Source organism: Monopterus albus, unplaced genomic scaffold, assembly GCF_001952655.1.
Source record: "Monopterus albus unplaced genomic scaffold, M_albus_1.0 scaffold194.1, whole genome shotgun sequence".
NCBI classification, from domain to species: domain Eukaryota; kingdom Metazoa; phylum Chordata; class Actinopteri; order Synbranchiformes; family Synbranchidae; genus Monopterus; species Monopterus albus.
Genome location: NW_018128074.1, coordinates 37,937 through 64,056, shown reverse-complemented (window position 1 = coordinate 64,056; position 26,120 = coordinate 37,937). Strand labels below are relative to the sequence as shown.

The following is a 26,120-nucleotide window of genomic DNA, read 5'->3' as shown; positions in this document are numbered from 1 at the left end:
TAAATACATGATTTTTCTCCCATGTGAGACTAACTCTGTTGTGGGCTAATCTACTAAAGAATATTTTATGATACTACAGTTTTGAGCCACTGTGCCAGACACTTCTCATTTTCACTACTTCACTAATCAACCTCACACTCAAAAGTCATTGCAGATTTGCTCTGATTTTATAATGAAATATTTTCCTGTTCTATTTGCATCTCTTCACCAATACACACACACACACACACACACACACACACACAAGCAATATATTTGTTCTTTCAAACTGGGTTCAAACTAGTAGAAATTGACAAAAAGAAACGGCGTAAAATACTGCATAGTAACAAAAAGAAATATACCCACAGTGAAAGAAATGAAAAATCCAAAGTGTAGAGCATCCTCCACATCCCACACTCTACGGGAGTTCTGCTGTACTCAGGATAGATGTGACGGCTGAGGAATAACAATCTATCATCTACCTAATTCAAAAAGACTGTAAATTAAATGGGGTTTTCTTGAGGGGATAAAACAACTACCAGCATGATGCCAGATGACCAGTATAATGGTGGATGCTTAAGGTTATTGCTTAACATCTGCCAAATTTGATGCTGAAAATATTTTTGATTGAAGCTTAGTACATGACTTTGGAATTCTGCGGCTGCTAGCCACTCTGTGTGTGCATGCTGCTTTGCTTAAGTTGAAACAGCCATGGCAGAGGAACAAGTGAGGGCTGGGGCCAAGAGAAGCATGGCTCTCCATTATGTAACTCTATAGACTTTTTACTGATACAATGGATCTGAGGAATTTAGGTCGTGGAAACAAAAGATGGGTCTGGCCATGCATCACAACCTGAAAGCTACAAGCCTGCAGTCCATGAAGCCTGCAAGCTGTGAGACATGAAAACTCCCGAAACACACACACACAAACAAACAATATACATCCCACTCCCTCCCACTGGTTCAGCCTCATTCCCATGTTAAAGGGGATGGGAGTGAATCTGCTTTCACAAGGATTTCACAATGTTTGGGAATGCCATTTTCACACACTGCCTAGGGTACTAATTGTAGCCACAGGATTCCTGCAACTAAGTGTAGATACCCCACTGGGTCAACAAAATCAATCTCTCTCACACACACACAAACACATGCAAATCGCCTCCCATGCCCAAAGCACTCGAGTGCTTCTAACAGGGTAGTCTTTGTGGACAGCCTGTCAGGTTGTGTTAGCACGCTGCATCATATCTCCAGCGACAGAGAGAAAAGGAGGGAGCAGCAACTCTCAGCTTCCTGCTAGGTTACAAGGCAGCGTGTCACTGGCCTGCCAGGCTGGTAGAGCAAGGCCTGTGGGACACAATGGAAGCCTTTGTGCCTTGTCATCTGGCTATTAGATACTCTCTCTCATACAGGGGGAGTGGGCCGCTGCAGTTCAAGGATGGAGAATCATTAAAAACAGGAGGGGCAGGGTGGAAGTAGTGAGGGATATTTGCAGAGGGGCGTAATGATGATGCATTGGGACGCACATGGAAGCACAGCCCGCCTCTCTCCACCTGCTCTTTCATCATTAGTCTATCACTCCATCTCTGACTGTGCATCTTTGCCTCCCTCGCTGTGAAGATTCATCAGCCCTGACAGATCTCCACAGGGCTCCTCACACCTAGATTTGAGATCACTTTCTGAATAGCTATTCCCTGCATCTCTCCTTTCTTCCACTGCTAGCCACTTAACATTTTATCTCTGGTTTTCAAGTGATGTGTAATGAACAGTAAGGAAAAGAGGAATGATCAACAATAAAATATTTGCCAAATAAAAACCATACAGTGTGGATGTACTAACAAAACCTCCACTTTCTGTTTGTCTATGTACCACACACATAGATGGGAAACAAAGCACATGCTGCTGTCCGTCATCCTTCCCCCAGCCTCCTAGGACCCTCATATTTTGGTGCATGCCATGGGAAACTGCTACTCTCAGCTCACCTCACCATCTGTCATTTTCAGTAACTGATGTCAAAACTACTGAAGTGTTTTACTAAAAGTCTTTCAAAGAGAGACAAGTTGTTTCTCAGCCAAACGACCAGAGAAGAGCTTCAGGCCTTCTGCCATCATATCATGGCAATCAGTAAGGCAGCTGTCTAAGCATTTCACTCAGACCAATAAATGGCAATGCCATGGTACCTCTAAAACAACATTTAGGAAATTCCCAGAGTCAGCAGGCTTCATCCTCTGGACACTGTTAATGTCAGTGTCAATTCATCCAATAGTTTTTGAGATATTTTAGCCTAGGCCAAAGTGGTGGACAGACCACAATGCTCAATAATTTTAATGGAATAATAACAACAGAAACTTCTGCCAAAAGCAAAAAAAAAGCCTGCCTTTTCCTCAATTCCTGCAGCTGACATGCAGTACAGATATTTACCCAGCCATCCATTAAAGAGTAAGTTAAATTACAATGGGCTTGTATAGAAACAACGCTTTTCCTAATCGAGAGTGGAAGTAATGCAGAAATGTCACCAGCAGGGGTGTCGGTAGGCGTCTAATGAGGCAATTCTCTGACAGTAGTGCAGCTCGGGAAACAGTGATAAAGTCCCTGCCATCTGCTAATTACCACCTTGTTAGGTTCATTTGGCAACTCAAGGCCACAGTCCTGCCTCATTCTGTGTGACAGACAGAGAATCCACAGTTTATTGGCATCTAAGGGATGCCGAGTTTCTTCACTTCCTCCTTAAAGTGGCAGAGTGACTAATGAGAATAACAGCTCTGACTTGTTTGCTCTCCAAAGGGCAGCAGATACACAGATATGTTGGGTCCCACTGCCAGTTGTCTCAAACCCACACCGATGTTCACTTGAAGTCATAGTAGTGGAAGTACTACTTTACCATAAACACTTCCCCTTGAACTGGGAGAGGTGTGGAGTATTTTCCCATTTGGAACAAGCTCTGCTGCTTTTACATCTGCTGTTGAAGCTGAAAGCTGTAACTGGCCAGAAAGAAAGAGGATGAGGTGAAGTCAATTAGTGGCTGTAGTGCCCAAAAGATTAATTATGGATAGAAGTGGGCTTTTGGATAAAAAGCGATACACCTACATGAAGAAAATCCCCAATCACACTTTTATTCCAATCAGGTTAGATGCATCCCTCTTGAAATCCAATTAGTGGCACCGTATCTCAACATAAGGTCAGTCTGCACAGGCTGGGTGTTTGGCCACAGAATAGCTAATGACCAGGCTGAAAACCTCCTTACGTAACATCCACCTTTCCAATTATACCTTTGCTATATGAAAACAGAAAAAAAAAACATGTGTCTTTAGTCATTAAAAATCAAACGTTTTCCATCATGTTTAACTGCAGATCTCATTAGCTGTAAGTATCATATTCCTATCAATAACACAAAACAGAAGAGGTGCTAGAGGAGAAGTGACTCTTGTGGTGCTATTTTGAGCTTGCTGTGCCACAAGGGTAAAAGCATTATCCGTGCACCCTTGGTAGAATAGAACGATCAAGTCTTTTAGGGGGTAATTGAAAGGAATAGTCTTGCTACACATTGTGTGCAGGCTTATTATAGTCAACATGATAATCATCAGTGCACTTGGCCATAGACACAAATGATGTCCCAAAGCTCTCAGTGTTCAGAAATATATTCTTGGCTCTGCGTGGCTTGCCTGCTATTGTTGGCTAACTGTGCTGGATATCCATTAGTTACATGCTTGAGATAAGAGTACACACCTTTTCTGCTGATGCATGGAGTATGTGTGCATGATGTCATGGGGTAGGACTGGATAAGTCTGACTTCTTCCTACTCCATTCAAGCATGTACTAGGTATAAGCAAATTGGTATAAGGTATAAGAATCACAACTTCAGAGCAGCCAGCCAGTATGCGTAGATGGGTACAAGAAATTAGTGCACAAAGAGGTGAGTTTACCACTGAAGTCACCGTGTTCACAACTGTGTTACAGTGTGTGGAAAAAGTATCAAGCTTCTTTCTTTTTGTCAGAGTGAGAAGCGACTTTGGAATAGTCCGTTCTAATCCTATTGTGGTTTAGAGAATGACATTTTTTAAAAAGAAAGTGTCATGTCTGATCCTTTTGGACTCTTAGCTGGGGCAGGAAGGTGAAAGAACAGCCACAGCCTGAGTGGGGAGAGGAGAAGAACCCGCAGCCCGTCTGGATCTTATGATGATGAGTAGACTGACAGATGCTGACATTAACTTCTCCTTCGCTAGGTCAGGTCCAGCGGAGCTCAGTGGACATCCACTACAGTAATTACCGGTTGAACTATTCAGCAGGGGCAGAGAAAAATACATGAGCACCTACTAGAGAGGACTTGTAATATGTTAGAGATGACACTTCTGAAAAAGTCTGCTGATTTGACTGACTTTGTCCCATTTACCTCAGTGATTTAGAGGTACATACTAGTGGCAAGTTGGTCTGTCAGTTCGTCCCCCATTTTGGTCCAGACTAAAATATCTCAACAGCTATTACACAGATTAAGCTGAAATTTAGTACAGTACAAATATCTACTGTGTCCCAAATGGAAGCCTAGTGAACCCTCTGACATTCCCTCTACTGCCACCAGCAGGTACATTTTTCTTATATCCAGTGAAATATCTTGATATACACTTGATATAGTAGCAGAAAGATTTGTAAAGACATTTATGACTCCAAAAAGATGTAATCCAATGATTTTGGCCATGCCTTGAGTTTCCTGTTTGCATCACCGGGCTGGTATTTATGCTTTGCTTGATTACTATTGAACAGATTGCCCTAAAATTTGCTACAGATATCCATCATGCCCAAAGGCTGAATCCTCTCCTGACTTTTCATCTAGAGGCGTTATCAAGTGGAAAAGGTCCAACTGTTTGTAGCCTGTTGTTCCAGTAGGTCAGACTGATCCAAACTGGCCCTATATAAGCTCTGTGTATATGGTTGTGGGTGGATCAACACAGTCTGATTTATCACATTAGAATTTTTTTTTGTGCAGATTTTTCAGGTTTAAACTGCGGCTGAGCTGACTATGGCAGTTTCTTCTACCAGTGAGGGGCTCTTTAATGCTAAGAGCTATAGATTTTGTTACTGACACAAACGATTCACTTGACTCAGGGACTGACCACACAACTTTTGCCACTCCAGACAGTTTACAGATTATTACAAAGACATAGACTGAGACTAGCCCCACAGTGCAGCAGCTGCCATTCATAGAGCAGAAAGAAAAACTGGGTCAATGCAGCAAGACAGATTAACAAGCCATGGAGACCTCTGCTGTCCTCTACTGCCAGGGGTATTGCTCAAGCATGCATTTCCAGAATTACGACCAGGCAGTAACAACAGGAGGAGGAGAAGAGAGAGAGGAAGAGAGAGAAGATGAAAACAGCAAGACTTTTAACAAAACGTCTTTGGGCTTTGCATGTGTCTGTTTAGCTACTGGTTTCTCTTTTCATCTCTAGGCTCCAATATCCCAGCAGCTTTAGTCCACTCTTAAATACAGAGTTCTAACCCACTAACAACGAGGACTGTCCCATACAAGCAAAGTAAAATGACTAGATAGAAATGCTAGTACAATGCAGCAGAGGGGAGGAGCATATGTGTGTGTGTGTGTGTGCACATTTTCTTCTCGGGCCATTCTTCATCCGGCTGATCTGCTGTGTGGAGGCTGTCTGGATGTGACGCAGACAAGAAGAAGCTCCCTTCTGCACTGTGTATCATCAAAAGCCTGCTGCTGTTTGCCATCGCTGGGGTGCAAAACCTCCGTCTGTCTATGCACACACACACACACAAACCTGCAAACAAACAAAGGTACCTACTCACACTGCGTGTGTTAATGCATGAGCACACTCACGCTAATACATGATAGCTTCCAGAGAGGCTGAACGGGAAAAAGAGATCAAAGAGTGCAACAACCTTTTTCACCTTATTTCCATCATAGTGAGTTAAATTTACATTTCATCGCATGGAGAAGGAGACAAAAGGTTTTATTGTCACCAGTGGATCAGAGAGGATAAAAGAAGCAACATGGGACAAGATCAATCAGTGTATGTTTGAAGGACTGGAGAGGTGAACCACATGGAGATAAATGAAGGATTCATACAGGGCACTAGATAACAGACACTAAACTACACTACATCTCTAATTAGACAGCAAACGTTTACCACATTTTAGGAGCAAATTTTGTCAGGAAATGGACAATGCTCAGGTTTCCTCAAGCTGTGTGAAGACCCAAAGACCAGAGGTGCCACAGTTTGACTTCCCACTAACAGAATGCTCCACAGCAGCAGCTTCTGCAGCCCTGTGGATTACAATTCTGCAGAGCAAGTAAAGTGATGCGCGCTTAGCCTCAATAACTTGGGCTGTCACTGACAATATGCGGCCCAATGCATCAGAGAAAACCCCAGGGGACACAAAAGTCTCTCTGTTTTGTTCCCCCTGACACACACACACACACACACCCACACACACACACACACACCCACACACACACACACACACCCACACACACACACACACACCCACACACACACACACACACCCACACACACACACACACACCCACACACACACACACACACAAATGCCCAAACATCTTTTAACATTTTCACCTCAAAAACATGATGCTCTGAGGTCTGAAAACCCACAAAACACACCCAAGTGACAAGGTCACATACCAGAGATCAAACATCTAATGTAATGGTGAAAATGTGGCATAACTGAGCACTTCCTGGTTGACATGAGAAATTTACCTGAGCGAGGTATTTACTCTTTACCACATCTGGACATGTGCTGCTGTGTGACTGCATGAGCTTGCATATATGTTTTCAAGGCTCACTTCAAAGGCTGTGGGTAGTCAGCTGCGATGTTTTAGGCATGTCTGCGAATAATACGCACAACCAAGCAGAAGGCATTGCATAGGAAACAACAGCTGGAGGAGCTGCAGTTTCACGGGTACGTCTCTGATCCAGATGCTGCCTCAAGTCTTGACTCACACATATCTTCAAAGGTCATCCTGCTGACACGGGCACACACGAGCTATATGTAAATATAGCAGTGCAGAAACAATTCAAACAAGCAATTAGTCAAATAGTGTCTCTACACACCTGAGTATTGAATACATGCATTAGCTCAGTTTATTCTATTAGTATAATTCTACAAACACAGCTAAAGCCTGACAGTGTGCAGGAGTTTCTTATGTTGTTGCTCTGGGTAAACAATTGGTCAGTTTGTTCTTAGAGCCATTTATCAAGTGAAACATTTTTGATCTTTTATATCATGATGATTTGCTTACTTTGCTCTCCTTTACATAATTCAGTATTCTATATTTGTCATGACAGAATGAAAGTTCATTCTTGACCTTTGGTGGTTTATAGACTGAGACTAAACCCATCTGTTGAAGAAGACCATGTGATGCAAGTGAAAGGTTCCAAAATAGCTAACAAATACATGGATATGGACATTTCTATCTCAACCTTTAAGCTAACATAGATGAGAAGTTGTGCTCAGAAAAAAACTGAAGTTTCACATTCCAATATTTACTATAACACTTTTCAACAACAGGGAAAACCATATGCTGTGGAAAACCATATAATATAATCAAAAGCTCAGAAAGAGATTTTGTGGGTTTAGTCAAGAAAATCATACCTGCATTAAAAGGACACTTAAAAAATGAATAAAGGAAAATGAATTTAAAATGTGTTTTACACTGAGCAGCAAATGCAATAAGCCACAATGACCATAACCTCTGCAGGCACCACAGGGTTCAAACACATCCCTAATGAGGACCTTGGCTCGGCCGTCAATCTGCTATACTGACATATGCTGTCACTACTGGGTGCAGCTAATAAAGCAATTCCAGGTCGCTGGAATGGTGTAAGCACTACTTCTCACACACATACGTACAGAGTCACAACCTGATTCCTGTCATCCATCTCCAGGTCAGGCAAGGATGGTGTGCATGAAGAGAAACCACTCTCCTACATTACATCCATCCATCATGTGCTGGAGCCTCTGGCTCTGAATGTGATACTTGCCCATCACAGAAATGAGTCAGCTGGCTAGACCCCAGTAATTCCAGCCTTATGTCCACCTAACATCCTTCTTACTGAGAGATGTGTATGTGTGGGGGCAGAGAATGGTTAGAGTTATGGGGTTTGAGCACATGCACACGAGGAGAGGTGAGTGACTTCAGCTTTGTGAAGCCTATGGACATTTGCTCGGCCACTGGATAGTGACATTTAGGCCATGATTTATCTCTGTCTCTTTGAAGGCACACACAAGTGGCTGCTCAATAAGCTGGGCAGATGCCCAGGGAGGAGAGGGCAGCCGCATCAGTCACTCACAGCTGATGAAAAGGGCTTTAGCAGCCTGACTCTAGACAGCAGATGTGAGGAGAATCAGAGGCCAAACCTCCCTACAACCGCTGAATGTCAACTGAATATTATCTCCTGCTGTTTCTGAAGCTCTCTCTGACGAATGCAATTTGTATTCTTTCAGGCACACATAGCAGATGTTAGTAATGCATAATAAATAATTCTTCGCCATGATTGATGGATTTTAGGTGAGGGCCGAGTGAACTGGACCGAATCAAAACTAACATCTGTTTGTTCGCTGCTGTTACAAGACGGAGAGAGATGGGGTTTGACTGAGTCAGCCAACAGCCTCTCTATACACACTGCACAGTGTGTGGAGGGAGCACAACATGTACAGCTGTGTGCATGTGTTTGTAGATAAGTGTCAGACTGAGCTAACACACATGACGGATTGCGGGTTGCAATTAAATGCCAGGAGGACAACGCAGACGCATGGACACAGCCAAATGTCAGGATGATCCAGTGAAACCCGAGCCAATCATATTCTTATTAGCATCTTCAAAATATAAGAGTGTTTTTATCACGAATGAACAACACACACAGAACAGTGCGTTACTTATTAGTATGAAGTCAGAGAGATACTGTAGCTCCCTGGAGCTTTCCATCGGGCGGGGAGGGGTTGGGATTACATTAGACTGATTTGTTCCATGTGTGATGGCTTCACTTGACCCACTGAGATTTGCTCTCATTCATATTGACATGCAATCACACACAAACAAAAAGACAGGTCCCCCTGAGGTTAACCTTAAAAGGGCAGAGTGGTTTCAGTCATGACCAAAGAACAGGTCAGGTTAGATCTGTGAGTAAGCCTGATAAAAATGTAACTGATTCAGTGGAACAGCACAAGACCAAAGCACCACATCAGTTCCCAAACAACACATGCAGGCAATAAAAAAAAAGCATTTTTTCAGAGACATATTGAAATGTCAATAAACGCTTGTGGACATGATCACTCCTGACCACAAACACACTGACTCACTCCCAATGACTCACTCAGTGATAGTTATCTTGGTCATTTTGCCAGAAATGTTCTTCTCATACACCCAACCGCACGTCTTGTACTCACATGTAATAGAAACAAGAAAATACACTATATATGCAGCGAACAAGGAACATGGTTAATGAAAGGTTAAGCTGAAACAGAGAGGCAGCAAGGATTTAAGATGGAAAAAAGGTTGTTTACGCATGAACTGATGAAGACTCAGCAGCTCCTGTATGTTCTTGTGTCCATCTTCACCACAGCTTGAGCTGGAGGTGCACTGCAATGAATCTGAAGACAGTTCTTTCCTCTGTTCTGCTTTCCTTGCACACTCCTTGAGGTTTCTCTTGACAGCTGAAAGCTTTGACATCTCTCAGCATCAGGAAGTGTGTCTTCCTCTTGCAACAAAACAACCCTGCTCTTATGTGTCGAGTGCTGTGAACAACACGTTTGCTGCTGATGGCGCTGAAGGAGAAGACAGGGGACAGTGCGGCAGTGCAGACTGGCAGCTACAAACACACGCCAGAGTTATTAAAGTGGATGCCACTAGTCTTCCTTGTCCTTGGTTTTCTTGTGATTTTTTAAAAATCTTTTACCTTTGGAACGACAGAAGGCACTTCAGGCACTTGTGTTGTTTACTAAGGGTTTGTACTTAAGAGTTCTCCAAAAGAAAAATAATGGTTATTGTACATCACTTTAAAAGATCACAAAAGAAACGAGTTTTGGTTATGAAAGTTTGTGGTAGTCCATCTTGGGGAGAAATAAATAACTGACAGTAACATACTGCATTTCCTTGCCATAAGAGAAGAGAAAGACTCTAAATGCTTTGCTGGCATTTGAGGTTTTTTTTATGTCCATTTAACAATCGCACTGTTTGTGTAGAAATGTGCTGCAGTAGCACGAAGGTACGCTGCCACTCATAAAAACAAATATATAAATAAATCAGATATACCATTTAACCATCAGCAATTCACCACTGTCAGGGACCAAGCAGTAAGGCAGAAGACACAGCTTTCAAAGTTCAAAACAATGGGCTTTTAACTAACCCCACAATAAGGGGAAATACAAACATTAACATCAGATAAATTGGGCCCTAAATCATTACATCCTTTAGATGTAATGAAATTAACATAACTTGACAAATAAAGTTTTAACATAAACTACCAACAAATAAACAATACATTTCTCCCAAACTCCCCCCTTCCTTGTATTGGGCACTTGGTGCAATCCAGGCCTAGTGGGAGGTATTTAAACCTGCTGCTTCCTCAGTCCAATCTTTCAGCTGAACCATCAACATCTGCACACAGGTGGATGAGCAGGTTAAAGACAACAATCCCAAGGAGAGGGAGATCCGTTTGGCTTAATTATCCAAAGAGGATGATCCTTTATTAGAGCAAGAGTGATGAGAACGAAGATGATAAATGATAAATTTAATTAACTGAGATACAACTGGATGAAAATTCATCCCAGTGGATTTCCCTGAGAATATTCCTGAACAGGCTCATCAATGAGGCGAAGGAGCAACAAGCAGGCAGGGGGATGAGGACCGAGCTCGGTGGCAGGGCGTTGTTCAGGAAGTGCACTGCAACTTGTGGAGGGGTTGATGCCACCGAAACGTTAGTGCTTGGGGAATCAGTATATGAGATGGAAGATTTGGTGAATCCTTCAAAAGCAAAATCAGGAGCTCTCATTCATACAATCTTTGAGGAAAACGGAAGCCAAATGTCAGTGGCAAAGAAACACTGTGTGTATTGTGTGAGTGTGCTGTTTATGAAAATATTTCATTGTGTATCTGCCACAACAGCCTCCCTACTACAATTACCAGTTACCCTACACACTGATTTATATTCATAATAGAACTGTGGAGGCGATGTTTGCTGCAGTTACACTGATGTGATCAGGACAGCATAACACTGGGCCATTACTGCCTGGTTGTAAATGCTCCTTCTGCATTTACACTTCTGTACCAATTGTAAAATGGTCATAGAGATTCAAAATCACCACTGTAATAAGAGATAGTGTCATCGCAGTTGTGTCAGTCTTAACCTAGTATATTCATAGCTCTGCAGCTGGGGGGTGGCGGGTGGGGGTTCATGCTGCTTTACTCAGTGTGAATGACATGTCTGTGAGGAAGCAGGCGTAAGGGATCTATTAGAGATGATGAAGAGACAGCAGGATTTTGTGGTGAAACCCCTAATTTTCAATTATAATCGTGGATTAATAGCAATCAGCACACCCAGGTGGGGCCTGTAATTAGCTAGTGTACAATAGCATGCATAACGACATCTGTTCCGCTCCACACCTCGTGCCAGCTCGCCCTGGTTAACAGATTGTAGTGAACAAGAGGCTGGAATGAAGAGGAGGCAGCGAGGAGGATGTACTTCAATGAAAAGATGCTTAGCACGAAACTGCCCTAAATCATAAGAAACACAAGGTCAGGTGAAGATGGTGCAACTTCACCATCTTTATCCATCCATCCATTATCATCTGTTTATCCGGGGTCGGGACGCAGTGGCAGCAGGTTCAACAAGGTAGTCCGGACATCCCTCTCCCCGGCGATGTGTTCCAGCTCCTCTGGCAGGATCCCGAAGTGTTCCCAAACTAGAGATATATAATCTCCCACCATGTTCTGGATCTGTCCCGAGGTGTTCTACCAGTTCGACATGCCTGAAGACCTCCAAAGGGAGGCGCCCTGGAGGAATCCTGATAAGATGCCCAAACCACCTCAACTGGCTCCTTTCAATGTGCAGGAGCAGTGGTTTTACTCCAAGTCCCTTCCGGATGTTGGAATTCCCCACCCTGTCTTTAAGGGCAAGTCCGGCCACCCTGAGAAGGAAACTAATTTTGGCCCCCTGTATTCAGGATCTTGTTATTTCGATCACTGCCCACAGCTCAAGACGACAGATGGAGCGTAGACTGACTGGTAAGTTGAGAGCTTTGGCTTTCAGCTCAGTTTCTTCTCCACCACGATGGTCTGGTAGAATGCCTACCTTACTGCTGATGCTGTCCCTATCCACCTGTCAATCTCATGCTCTATTTTACCCTCACTCAGGCAAAGGGCCAGACTAATAGCAATTTAAAAACCCCGATGAAAATGGCCACTTTGTGTTGCACTGCCTTTCCCGGATTAGGAAAACTGGGGCACCCTACTGGAGCCAGACCTGGGAGGAGAGCTCGCTGGTGAGCGTCTGGTGGCCAGGCCTTGGCCCATGGGGTCCGGTGGGACACAGCTAGAAGAAATGACAGGGTGCCACCGCCCTGTGGACCTACCAGCTCCAGGGACAGGAATCGGAGTTGGGTGGAATGCAAGTTGGGCAGCAGGCTAGGTCCGATACCTGGGCATGTTGATCCCTGGCTCATAGGCCAGGGAACTTCACCATTTCCCTCATTTGAATCAGTATCGACATGGAAGAGGGACAAAGAAATAACGGCAATTATAAATTACATTTTCTCTGGTGAAGTTGACTGACATCGCACAGCATCTTGGACTGCTCTGTCCCAGTAAAGCTCCTGTGCCGGAAATCAAACTTTGGCATTTCAAAAACATTCTGCCACTTAATCAAGTGGACAAACATCCACAGCAATGATTTTTTTTTTCAAACCATTTCATTCAGAATTGGACAGGCAAAGTTAAACACTCACTCCCAGTCTTCTCCGTAGGGAAGGAGGAAAAGCCGACAGCAGGCACTAATTGAAAGGAATAAATACATTTTCTATTAGCCCGCACAAGTGGTGAAGGAAACGCCATTACACAGCAGTCCAGCTTTCATCACATGGCCCAGATTGGATTGAGGCCTCACTCATTGTTGTGTTAATGACATTTAACTAATTGTATCCACTCGGTCCTCAGGGCCGCTCTGACTCTGTGCACCATCTTTAGATCAAATACTCTTGGAAAACACAAAGAGAATGGAACTGTGCTGTGTGTGCCAGAGTGTAAACCAGTGCAATTATCTCAGCTGGGTCTCAGCCTCCAAGTCCACAAGGACTCAACTCATTTTCATACACGGAGCTCGTTAGACTTCACCGTTAACTACATTAATTTAGCATTTGTTTTCTTCTCGTTCAAATCAATTCACTACAATCAGCATAACGAGCACCGTGCGGGTTTAGTTGGTGAACAGGGACTTCCTGTCTGTGTGACAAGGAGACACAGGGCTGCCGAGAAGCAGAGCTCACAGGTGGCATTACTTTTGTCATTTATCTTAAAATATCCTTTAAACTGTTGAAATTTATTCTTCACTATGTGATGACCTGCTCGGCCAGCATGAGGTTAATGTAATGTTGCCGTTACGTGGTATCAGCGTGTAGTATTGGACAACTCTTTAGAGTACGAGTACTAGAGGGTGGTATCCGACTCAGTACCTGATACCGGTATCAATATCGGTGCATCAATATTTAATTCATTTCTTTGTTTGGAGCAATGCAGTGCAAATGAGGTTACTGATCTCTTGACCTGGTCTGTATAGGTCTGACTGGAAGAACAATAATACCTCATTCATAAACAAATTGATCAAAATGAAACCATATCTCCATGCTTTTCCATTCAAAGTGATTAATAAGTTGTTTAAGGTGTCGGTCAGTATGGATGATGAATGAGATGCACAAGTGTGAGTGCTTGTAAAGAATTACCAACATTGCTGCATTATTTTGTCCTAATTAGTCTGAATTAACTGACCTCAGTCATACAACATAAAGACAATGTAAAACACAGCTGCAGTTGACAATAAAAGGGGCACAAGCTGAAACCTGCAAAAACATTTTTAGAAATCAAAATGCAGAAAAATTACTCAGCAGAATGACATTACAGCGGCTGAAACTTGCCCTGGATCCCAGCAGAAGAGTCTGTGAACATCCACAGTTGGTGAAGGTTGGAAAAAGGTAAACATCTCACGATTTGGGCCAGTCAGTGAAGATATGAAAGAAATGGAGGAAATTCAGCAAGGCTGCTTATCTCGCACTCAAAGAGGTCACAGAGGGACAGCGCAGACGGATTGTGGTTAAAATATGGTTGTCGCTTTCAAGTTTACTTGAAAAATAACTGGATGTTAACTTGGATCCTAACATTGCTCGCACACTTTAACTGTCATGAAAAGGTAGAGGCCTTTTGTGTAATTTATTCAGATTCTTTCTGTTATGACTTGCACAAAAATCCAAATACACTTTCAAGCTATTACTCCAGGTTCATATTCTATTCTCACATATTCTGTTGTCAAAATTTAAATCCAGCTCCAGGGTACTAAAGTGGTGATGCCAAAAAAAAAAAAAATAAATAAATAAAAACACTCAATCCAATCTTTAAATTGAAAATCAGGAAAGACCATCAAAACAAGGACTGAGATCTATTAAGTGAAACACTGAAATAAAGCTGTGCTATTGTCAACTGAGATAGCAGTTTTCTTTTATGACCTCTGGGTCAGATAAGAAGCCAACCAAGAGAAAGGTCCTTCAGACTGATAAAGCACAACAGAGATAAAAAGCCTACTTTAAAAGACAAGCAGACACAGGTTGTAAACACTAACAACTGAGGGAGCTGCAGCATCGCTCTCCTCTAAACGTTTGTCTGAGGACAAGCCAAGTGATGAACCAGCCTGTGACTGATGCCACTGATACCTGTCCTCCACACCTGCCTCTGGCACAATCACACTGAACATGAACGAAACATACCGTAGGCTCAGATTAATGATATTGCGACATTGTTAGAAAAAAATTATAAAAGCAGTTTCAGGGATCTGGATGAATGAGAGTGAGAGAGAAAAGGGAAAACCATAATTGAATTCTGCAAATGTTGGACCAGTCCGTGTTTGATGCGGCTTGCTGCAGGGTCCTTTTGAATGAGTAATAATGAAAACAGAGGTGGAGAGGCAAGAGGCAGAGTAAGACAAATTTGCATCCTCTGTGCTATGATATCACTGTGTGTCAAACCCAACGCTGCACATATTCATTCAAAGCTCCTTTTTACCTTGTGTATGGCTGCTTGGCACGCCGTATAAATGTTAGATGCGGTGCACACTGAGTAAGAGGTTCACTATGCTGCAAAGCTGTCGGATGGACCAAAGAGAGACACAGACACAGAGTCTGACAAAGGAAACTGAGTCCATAACTGTTTCCAGTCAATTGCCAGGAGCAGAAAAGCCTTCGATTAGCACCAAGCTGTGACGTCAGGTTAGAGTCAGACTGGTTTTACTAGCTTGTCTTTTCATTACCAAGCTGCATTCTTGCCTCAGTTGTTTGGGAGAACAAAACAGAGCGAGGCAATCAGTAGAGAGAAGCATCAATCATCCTGACGCCTTACGGGGATTTCAACCCTGGTGACTGTGCACATACCCTGTCCACAGTTCTTCTTGCTGCAATAAGCAGTGGTGCTGCTGCGCATGCTGAGCATTTTATACGGCTTCAAACTGGGTAACTATGATGAAAACATGTGAGTAACATCTGTTTTAACTTAGGTGAGTTTTTTGCTTTTAATTCCCACAAACACTTCTCTGGATATACAGCTGAGTAAATGATGATGATGCACAATACCAGAAAGAGCTACAAAATCTAATCACACTGGATTTTGGTCTTTGTTTTCTAACACAGTGTCTGATTGGACATTAGCACTAAGAAAGACTATTTCACACATACATCTTTTGATTTTTAAGGACTTCCTTTTACAAAATAAAGCAGAATTCATTTCTGTGCCAGCTGTTACATGGGTGGAACTGGGCTCTTTGAACCCTGTGATAGCAATAAAAAAAGATTTTTACCTCAGTGTATCATGAAGTGAGATTAATGTCTTATCCAGCTATCTTTGAGCTTAACTCAAGTTTTTCCATAATCACAAAGGTGGCTCACTTTTAATTATGGTAAATCACCATGGTAACCTGTGTTGCACGGCTAAACTGCTCCGGACCAGGTTAAGGTCACAGGATGGGACCGAAACCTGTCAACAATCTGAGCGCTGACCAATCAGATCACTGGAAAAACTGAGCTCATTCCTACAGGCACCAAACAGTTTACAATAATGTGATAAATAACAAAGAGGACTAGATATTTTTATATAGCAGTCAAATGGTTTTGCTGTTTTAGGCAAGTCAATAAAGCCACAATCAGCAACTACCTTTTTCTGGATTCAAAACAAGAAGCTAACATCATAGTAAAGGGCCGGGATTGTAAAGCAGAAGAGGTTGTTGATACAAGAGCTGAATAAACAGCCTCAAGAAACTAAAAAGTGATATTTTCAGGTAGCAAACCAGTAGCAACATTTCCCAGTGTGACGATTTAAAAAGGTAGAGTGGGGTTAGTCCATCAGGCTGTTGTTCACGGCTGGATCCCACTTTCAGTCACACTTCCCACCTTTCCATCGCTCCATCATTGCCAGCATGGCGAAGAACCTTTTTCACAGCAGACATTTTGTGTTACTAATAAAATGAACAATGGTGCAGGTCCATCTGAAGGTCTAAATGTGTAAAGGACCCTGACACCAAAGCAGCTAACTGGAATTCATCGTTAATTGTGTACTTTTTCTACTGTGACATGTCAAAATGTCTTACATAGGAAAAGGGCAATTTATGCAGTTCAGGGTGAGCACAGACGGCGGTGGAACAATGAACTTTTGCAATGTGGATAAAAGAATGTGCAGAGAGCACTGAGCTCAGTCCAATTTCATACCTGGTGAACCTGTGAAAAAATGTGCAACGCAGACCCAGAACAAGAAGCATTTGCTGCTTCCAGAGTACTGAGGATTAGATTTACTCTTAACACTGATAAGGCATAAGCTGAAAACATGATGCTGCAAACTGCTCGTTTCAACCATCGGTGACAACTTGACTGTGATACAGAAACGTGCAGCACACAGCAAATACAACATTAGCCATTCATACATATGATTACCAAGAACCTGATTAACAGACTGTGTAACCACATGGCCTACTTTCCCTGGCTCTGTCTGGCACAATAACTGATGCTGATACACAGTGGAGCAGGTGTAGATGGTGAATTCGAGGTCAGCCAGGCAGCCTGCCTGCATGCAGAGATGCCAAGTTAACCTCTGTCTGTCCTTGAAACCTCCCATAATATGTAGCTGACTGGATGAGAGCAGCCGCAAAAGACCTTAATTCCAAGACTATGAGGCATCCCCAGGTGTCTGGGGTTTGCAAAGAGACATCTGTATGTCATGGGCAGTGGATGGATGACAGCAGTTCACACAGCTCTAGCAGTCTCCTGAGCAATGGGCTGAGGTGGCCCAGAGACGCTTTTGTTAAGTTTTCCTCTCACACAAACAGTAGTGTTGTGGCAGGTCACCAACATTCTGCTCCAATAACAGGACAGGTGGACACGCTGAGTTAACCTACTAACAAAAAGTACATGCTGGCTTACAAGGGGCAAGGAGGCAGCTCGTGTAGAAACTAAACAAAACCATGTGCAGTTAAAAGGATGAAAACACTGTTGGCATTCTTTGGATGAGTGATGTGGTCAAGAATGTAAAATGAATACAAGAAACAACCAACAGTGCCATAAGGAGAACACACATAAATCTGCCGAGAGACATTAATCATCTGCTGACAAGGATTAAAAATGAGTGGACTGACTTTCTCACTGTGCACGTTAATGGAGCAAAGGAGGCCAAAGCAGGCCTATGCTACAGACAGGTGAAAAAAAGAACATACTGATCTTACCTGACATGGTCACAGATGATTTTGAATTGTTGGAAAGAAGCAGATCCACATGAAAAAAAAGGAGAAAAAGTACAGTTAATCATCAAATAAAGTCAAAGTTACATTTGTTTCATCTATTTGTATTTTACAGAAATTACCTACTGAATACAAAAAACGCATTTGACATTCAGTCCTTCGAGGCATTCATCGAGTCATCTCAATGAAACAGGCCTGACACAGGCACCGTAGTAGGACATGTGAAACCACCATCTATACTGCTTATCCAGAGGGCCACGGGGGGCTGGAGCCAAGCCCGGCCGACAACGGGCAAAACAGTCTGTCACAGGGCTGATCTGTAGAGACCACTCTCGCTCTCATTCACACCTACGGGAAACTTTGAATCGCCAGTCAACTTAACCTGCTTGTCTGTGGACTGTGGGAGGATGGAAACCCACACAGGCGCAGGGAGAACATGCAAACTGCAGAAAAACTCAGATCAGCCACGAGGCCTGAACCCGGAACCTTCTTGATGACAGCACTTAGCATCGCAACACTGGGATAATCAGTCTGAATTCTGAGCAAATATGAATCCACTACACAGGAACGCCCAGTGCCTGCTTATACTAGGGAATAAAATGTCGCCTGTATTTGCACAGCCATCATTATGATAATGTTCTTGCAGCCAATATTTGATTTGACTAGAGATCCTCCATGTGTGCACAGTGTGAAGGGGACTCTCAGCAGGTTATATAAATCAAATTACCACAGAAAACAAGCACTATTCATATTTATTACACTTAACTGGCAGGCTGCCTGCCACTGGACATTCTCTATACTGGAACATACAGGTACCTGCAAAGGTGCCCTGTGTAATCAGGCTTTGCTGGAGTAAAGAAAACATTTTTATGGTCTAAATCCTAAATGCTCAGCTATGAGCCTCGTCTCTGGAAAGTCCCCCATTTCATTTAACGCATTGTCAAAAAAACATGTTGCAGAGCTGTTGTGCAGCAACTGCTTTGGCAGTGACGCTCAAACTAGTCTCTTGCTGTAACTGCAGGCATCCCCACTTTCAAAGAGCAGAGACAGTACAACTGCATGATATCCACCACCATATAGTACATCCATATAGCGTGGCTGGTATAATTTAGTGCTGAACAAAGCTACAAACTGTGTGCCACAAACCTGCAGACACAAAGGATGGGTTGAGGCAGAAGGCCGCCCACCAAGAGCCGAAGTCTTTAATGGAGCTTTCGTCCATTAAAGGGAGGTTTTCCTCAAGCTGTCGCCAAGTGCTGCTCAAGAGAGATTTGTTGGGTCTAGACCTTACTTCATAAAGCGTCCTGAGACATTTTTTTGTGATTTGGCGCTATACAAATAAAACTGAATTGAATTGAACTGAAGGTCTGATAGACTTCATTTAGCTTTAACAATTATAAAAACTCATTACAAGCTTTCATCAGAATTAAATTAGCTGGGGCAAGGGTACTGTGGAGAGGGTGGGATCTGCTAGTTTCCAGTCCCTTACTCTGTGAAAACAGGGGCATGACACCAGGGATCTTCGTTTGTACAGAGCATATCCATCACACAACTGAGAACAACACACATAAGTTACCATGTGTGACTTTTTCAGGCCTTGGGTAGTGACCTCCATCTGTATCAGACAGTTTTTAATCCTAACGTCAGTCATGTTTCATTATGCGGTGGAGTTTTTTAGTAGGTTCCACTGGTGAGATTGATATTAGGTGCCAGATTTCTCAGAGCCCTAAAGGTTTCTGAAGACTGTCTCGGAGGTGTGGACACCTTGGAACAATCAGTCAGGCCGCAGACAACCTCCCCATGTCATTACTCTCAGTGAGACTGATTCAGGAGTGAAAGATTTTTCTCTTCTAACCAGCAGGCATTCGCTGCACACTCCTAGCAGGGCTCCTGGTCCCCCATCCATCTGCTGGCCACCCCTCACACTCATTAATTCTGCCTGTCCCCAGGTGGCTGCTAGTTGGTGTGATGTGATTAAGCTCAAACGAACCAACAGGAATAAACAGAAGCTTGATCCTCTTAAAGGAGACTGGGAAGACGGAGTTAAGAGAAAACTGTGCACATCATTCTAATCACAATTTGTGAGGGACTGTTTGTCACTATGGGCTCCAAACGAACCATAGTGTGCTCTGACGCTTAAGTAATCTGAATTTTAAGGGTTTCAAGAAGAAAAATGGAGCATGATAACTGAAATTGCTGAGGCAACTGTTTAAAAACTGATGGATGACCTGCCATTACTAACAGCTCTGAAGCCACTGGTATGTGGACAAAAATGCACTGGCTAGATGTTGATGCTCACCACCTGCCGGCCACCTTCCTCTGACTACTGAGGCTGACATTTCTACTGAGGCTGCTCTGCTTGGGGCTCTCTCAAAAACCTGTCAGTCCTGCTCTTTCTGGTGACTCAGCATATTGATAAGCTGCCTGCAGAACGGCCGGGTCACACAAGCCAGGCGTCTGAGAGCGCAGATACATCCCAGGCCTTCTGAAGGGGATGTGATGGAAATCAAGTCTGGTCCATCAGTCCTGCTGGCTTTTGTGTGTGTGGGTTTACAAAGTGAAAAGGATCATGTTCAGGGTGATCGTTAATAACTCCTCACTATCATCACTGCGGAGTTTAGGGGGCGGGTGGAGGGAAGAGATGCCAACTGCTGGCGCTTAACGACATGAAGATATGAAAATTGGTGTCTGTGTTTGAGCGTAACTAAACATCTCTCACTGATGTAAACCAGGGTTAAAAGCAGGGGCAGTGCTCATCACAAGACATGTCCCGAAGATTTCATTTTTTTGGCTCATTCCAAGGTTATGTCCTCACAGATGAGGGAGTGCATAACAGTACAGCGCAGCAAAGAAAGCAAGATGAAAACACAGATGGATGACGGATCAGAACATCTGCTAGTGAAGATAAAGAGATGCATGGATGTCTATGACTTTAACAACCTGGCCCTGAACTGAGCGTGGCACAATATCTCATACTCATCCCCTTTTTCACTCTCTAAAGCAGAAGTCAGGAATCTCATCATTAGTGCAGGCTGACCTCCTTCTCTTCCTCCTCCTCCTACAAGACTCTGATCATCCCTTCAGCCTTCGTTTTACAGGTCCAGTCCTCCTAATCACAGCCATCTGGGCCTGTTTTGCCTCTGGACTGTGTTGCTGTTTATGCAGACGTTTGATCCCAGATTTAGGCTTTAAATCCCTATAGAGGCTTGACCGGCACTAGATAATTTAGAGCTAGTAGCTTTTCTAAAAGCTAGTGAAAATAGTTTAAAAGCTGGCTGTACACGGGTTACCATGCACATCAGCAACCTTGGAAGTCTGCACAAGGTCTTAATCTGTTAGATTAAGATCAGTTCTGTTACATTTTATATAATGATGCATGAAAAATTAAAAACATTCTTGTAAAGTAAAAACACTAAAGCACATCATGTCATTCATATCTGCCTCAGGATTGGCTAAACAATGTTGTAACTTATTCCCCTAATGCTTCTAAGCAAGTAGCTGACTACATGAGTGAGGGTCAAACTGAAGCAGTGTATTTAGTATATTTTTGACCTCTTAGAACATACTAAACACGTGTATGGACACCAGAGTCCATAATTGGTTTGCTACATTTCTATGAATATTTCTGATACTTTCCTCTCCATCATTTAAACTTCAGAATTCAGTTGCATCTATAAAGGATGAAACCATCTCATTTTAACAGTAACCTTTCACATGGACAGGTGAGACAAAAAGAGTTTAAGTGACAAATTAGTTTAAGTTTCAGGGTGTGATTCACTGCTGGAAAAAAATAAAATATATATATAGAGAAAGCAGTAAATTAGAGTTTATGGAGTTGACCCTTGCTCCACTAAAGAAAAGATGTATCTATGACAGCAGCTGTGCAGCTGGGGGCAAACAGGCAGTGAGCCTGGAGCTGAGCCTGGAGCTGAGCAGTAGGTACACCCTCCTCTGACCTCCTATGGTCTCAATGTAAGAACATGGTCATTTTAGTAATATTGTCTTTCCTGTCTGTAATTAAGCTGAACACCTGGGAAGTGGCACACCTGCAGGGACACATAAAACATTCATTATGTTTGTTGTGGTATTAGGGAATTCTTCTGATGTAATGCATCATTTTCAAGCTGCGATTTGAGCTGGGCTGCATTTCCTAATTACACAGTTACACCGAACACTGACCTCTCACACCAGGCTGTCCTCGTCACCAAGGACCTGAGCACGTGAGGCACTGTGGGAACTCCTGCGCCTCTCCGTTCTAACATAAAACCTAAAATGCTGTGAACAAGAGAAAGGAAGAGGCAGCCACTCCACATTCTGAAATTCTCCACACATTCCAACTATTTAAGAGGGAAATGAATATCAGCCCCTACGATACAATAAAAAAGGAAGATAGCCAGATTGCTCCAAGCCTGGCAGAGTGCTATTGTTTTAGAACTACACACAGCTGTATTAGCATTATCTTGCATGTGTCATTAAGATCAGCGTTGAGTGGAAGCGTGGTTTTCTGTAACGAGGCCAAAGGATGAGTTCTGAAAACAGCTCCTGCAGCTCATTTAAGAAACACGAGCTTAGTGAATGAAAGAGCACATTCCTCCACCCGTCTACATCGGTGCAGGGCATATCCTGCAATAAATTACACAGCATGGGGCAACAGTTCCTGCTCACGTGTCTACACCCCAAATACTCACAAACATGTTGTGAGGCACTTACACAAAGGATGTGATCGGAGTATGATGTCTATGTGTTTATGTAAGTGTGTGTTTTCCTTTGTGAAGCAATGAAGGTATTTAGAAGGGGCCAGGGGTTATTACTGCCATCATCTAGCATCTTAACTACACTAGAATCAGAATCTGAAACAGGTTTATTGCATTTCCACATGCAAGGAATTTACCTTGGTGCAAATTTAAAATATGTAGTTGTGTAATTACTACAAAAAATAATAGATAAAAAATAAGAATACACTTTTTTTACAATAAGCTAAGAAAGAAGTTGTACAGTAGTACATATTGTGTATGGTGTGCAACAAATTGTGTTGACATATCAGGTGACTACACCATGGGGGTGGGATGAAAGTCCTCCAGTGGGGGTCCTGCGGTTTGTCTATGAGGGCAGCTGCTGTCAGAAAGAAACTGTTCTGGTGCTGAGTAGCTTTGGTCTTCAGCCTCTTACCAGAGAGGAGTTTTTCAGAAAGTTTGTGTCTGGGGTGGAAGGAGTCAGCCACAATCTCGCTTCAGAGACCTGGAGTCATGCAGATCCTGGAGCAATGGCAGATTACAGGCAATCACTCTCTCAGCAGAGCAAATGACACGCTGCAGCTGCTCTTGTCCTTGGTGGTGGAGGTAGCGTACCAGATGGCGACGGAGTAGGTCAGGATGGACTCAGTGATGAAGGTGTAGAAGGGCACCAACACTGATGTTTGCTGCCCGAAGGAGCCTCTGCTTCTTTATTAGGGAGCTGGTGTGTAGTGCCGACTTGAGGTCATGGGTGATGACAATGGTGCGCAGAAAGCAGAAGGGCTCTGCAGCACTGACTGGGGAGCCACACAGGCTGAGGGGGGCCGGTCAAGCTGGGTTTTTCCTAAAATACATGAGTATCTCCACTGTTTTTAGGGCACTGAGCTCTGAGTTGTTTTGTCCGCACCAGGTCACCAGATGTTCAATCCCCTACCTGTAGGCACTCCATCACCTCTGGAGATGAGCCTGGTGGTGTCGTCCGCAAACCTCAGGAGCTGACGAATGGAGGCACAGAGTGAACATGGCCTTGTGGGGGAAAAGGTGCCGATGGGTGAGAGATGTGTTTCACCAGCCTCACATTCTCCTTCCTGTCTGTTAGGAAGTCTGTGATCCACCTGCAGGTGGACTCGGGCTGCTCAGCTGGGAGAGCTTATCTGGCAGCAGGGCCAGGGCGATGATGTTGAATGTGTAGCTAAAGTCCACAAACTATGTTAACTAGATGCTGATGAATACCAGTCATTACCACACATCATTAATCACCTCTCATTTTCTGGGCTGATGGAACAAAATAGGCTAATTTGGACTCTAGTCAATAGCCACCAAAGAGGGGGATTACCCAGCAGTGGCTTGTGAAGCACTGCATTAGAAATATTAAATTTAGCGGGTCCTTGTTTGTTTGTCTTTTAGATACAATTATGTTCCAGCTGCTAAGCCACTTGTGACAACTTCAAGAGAGTGTCTTTTGGGTAAGCTATGTGGTATTTTTGTAGCTCCAACAAAAGGCGCTGTCTACAACACATCCTCCACAAACAGCTCACAACACATCACATGGGTGAGACATTTGGTCAGACATTCCTGAGAGCTTCCAACACCTGACTAAGGCCATCCATCACAGCGGAGGAGTGCATGTTACTGCCTCTGTGGCTGGGCACTGAGGTAGGGTTTTAATTTATTGTATGTGTACTGTTTGCTGTTATTGCAAATCAATTACCCTCTGAAGCTGACAGGCTGAAAAAGACTTCAAAGTGAGGATGAAAGACTGAGGATCTTTCAGAGGAGGGTTGTGGGTGCTGCCTCAGTAATGCAATCATATGGTGGCCAGCAGCATCCAGAGGGAGCCCTACTGCTCTGCCTGAGCTCCACAGAAACACTGGACTGCAGAGGACTGCCATGTCTAATTCCACCAGACAAATCACACAAATGACTTCATTTTAATGCAACAGGGACTGGTGAAAATTTAGACTCTGGTTTTTGAGCTGAGAGAAGGGAGGAATCATTCACCCCCACAAACACAAGGTTTTTCCAGCTAAACCATCCACACACATCGACACAGGGATGTGTTGCAGTTTTAATGTTCACCTGGAAACAGAAACAGCAGCAGTCTTCAGGTTAAGGTGTAGGCGTAGAGGGCTCGGAGCTGGAGCATCTCCAAAGACGAATGGTTTAAAGGTCAGAGGATATACGTACTGTATGTTAAGAGGCACAGCAGGTAGCCATGAGCTGAATCTCTAATAGGAGACGTAAAGGGTGGGGGGGGGAAGAGGGGAGAAAGAAGTGGGGAAGGACTTGAAGGGAAAAAGGGAGACAGAAAGGCAAGACTGAGAGACAGCCGACACATAACAAGTGAGCAGAGGTACAAGAGAAAGACAGTGGTCGTGAGGTAGAGGTAACGGCCTGTTCTGGACTCCGTCTATTTCAATTCTAAATATATTATACACAGGCAGAGGCGGAGTTAACTAAGTACATTTATTAAAGTACTGTACCTCCCTGTGTGTAAGTACAGTTTTGAGGTATCTGTACTTTACTTGGGCATTTGCATTTTCTGCTACTTCAGACTTTCGCTGCATTTCAGAGACAGATATTGTACTTTGTACTCACTACATTCATTTGATACCTTAAGTTACTAGTTTTCAAAATGACAGCCAAACAAAATGCAGTATAATCATAAGACTTTATTGATCACAAGCTATGTAAAGTACTTATAGGCATATACAGTACTTAAAATTAGTTCCATCTTTACCAGTTGCAACAAATGTGATGTTCACAATATGATATACATACATGTGAACTGTGCCATTCTGCATAATAAGTACTTTTACTTTTGGTACTTTAAGAATATTTTGATGCTAATACTTTTATACTCTTACTTGAGTTTGGGTAACATTCTGAATGCAGGACCTCTACTTGTAACAGAGTGTTTTTACACTGTGATATTGCCATTTCTACATGCAAACATGGCAAAACTCACAGACAATGCTAACATGCTGCTGTTTAGCAGGTGTTTACCGTGCTAATTGTGCTAGCATGCTAATATTTTCTAATTGGCACCTAAGTGTACAGCTGGGTCTGCTGTTTTGAGTTTTGAGGATAAGCCAATCTACTGAAGGAATTTGAACCTAGAGACCACAAAGTTATTACAATTTGGTCCAAAGGGGACAAAGAGACTAATGAGCAATTCACCCAATAGCTGTGATATTTCATGGTAGTGCTAGAGGAAATGTCAGGGGATCCCCAAAGTCATTAGCAGACATTATTTGCAAGCCATAATGCCTTTACAAAGTTTCAGAGCTATTCATTCAGTTCTCAACAACTGGACCAAAGTGACAGACCAACCCACGGGGGCCAACATTTCCATTGACAACATTGCCCACGATGAGCCAAGTGGCCGGGTTCGCCGGGCC

The 26,120-nt window shown here is 43.3% G+C and overlaps 1 protein-coding gene across 1 annotated transcript in view; it reads right to left on the bottom strand.

The window, feature by feature from the left end:
• The window catches only part of magi3a (membrane associated guanylate kinase, WW and PDZ domain containing 3a), a 107,058-nt gene that overhangs the window by 43,061 nt on the left and 37,877 nt on the right, over positions 1-26,120 (bottom strand). The gene's annotated exons all lie outside the window — the stretch shown is intronic.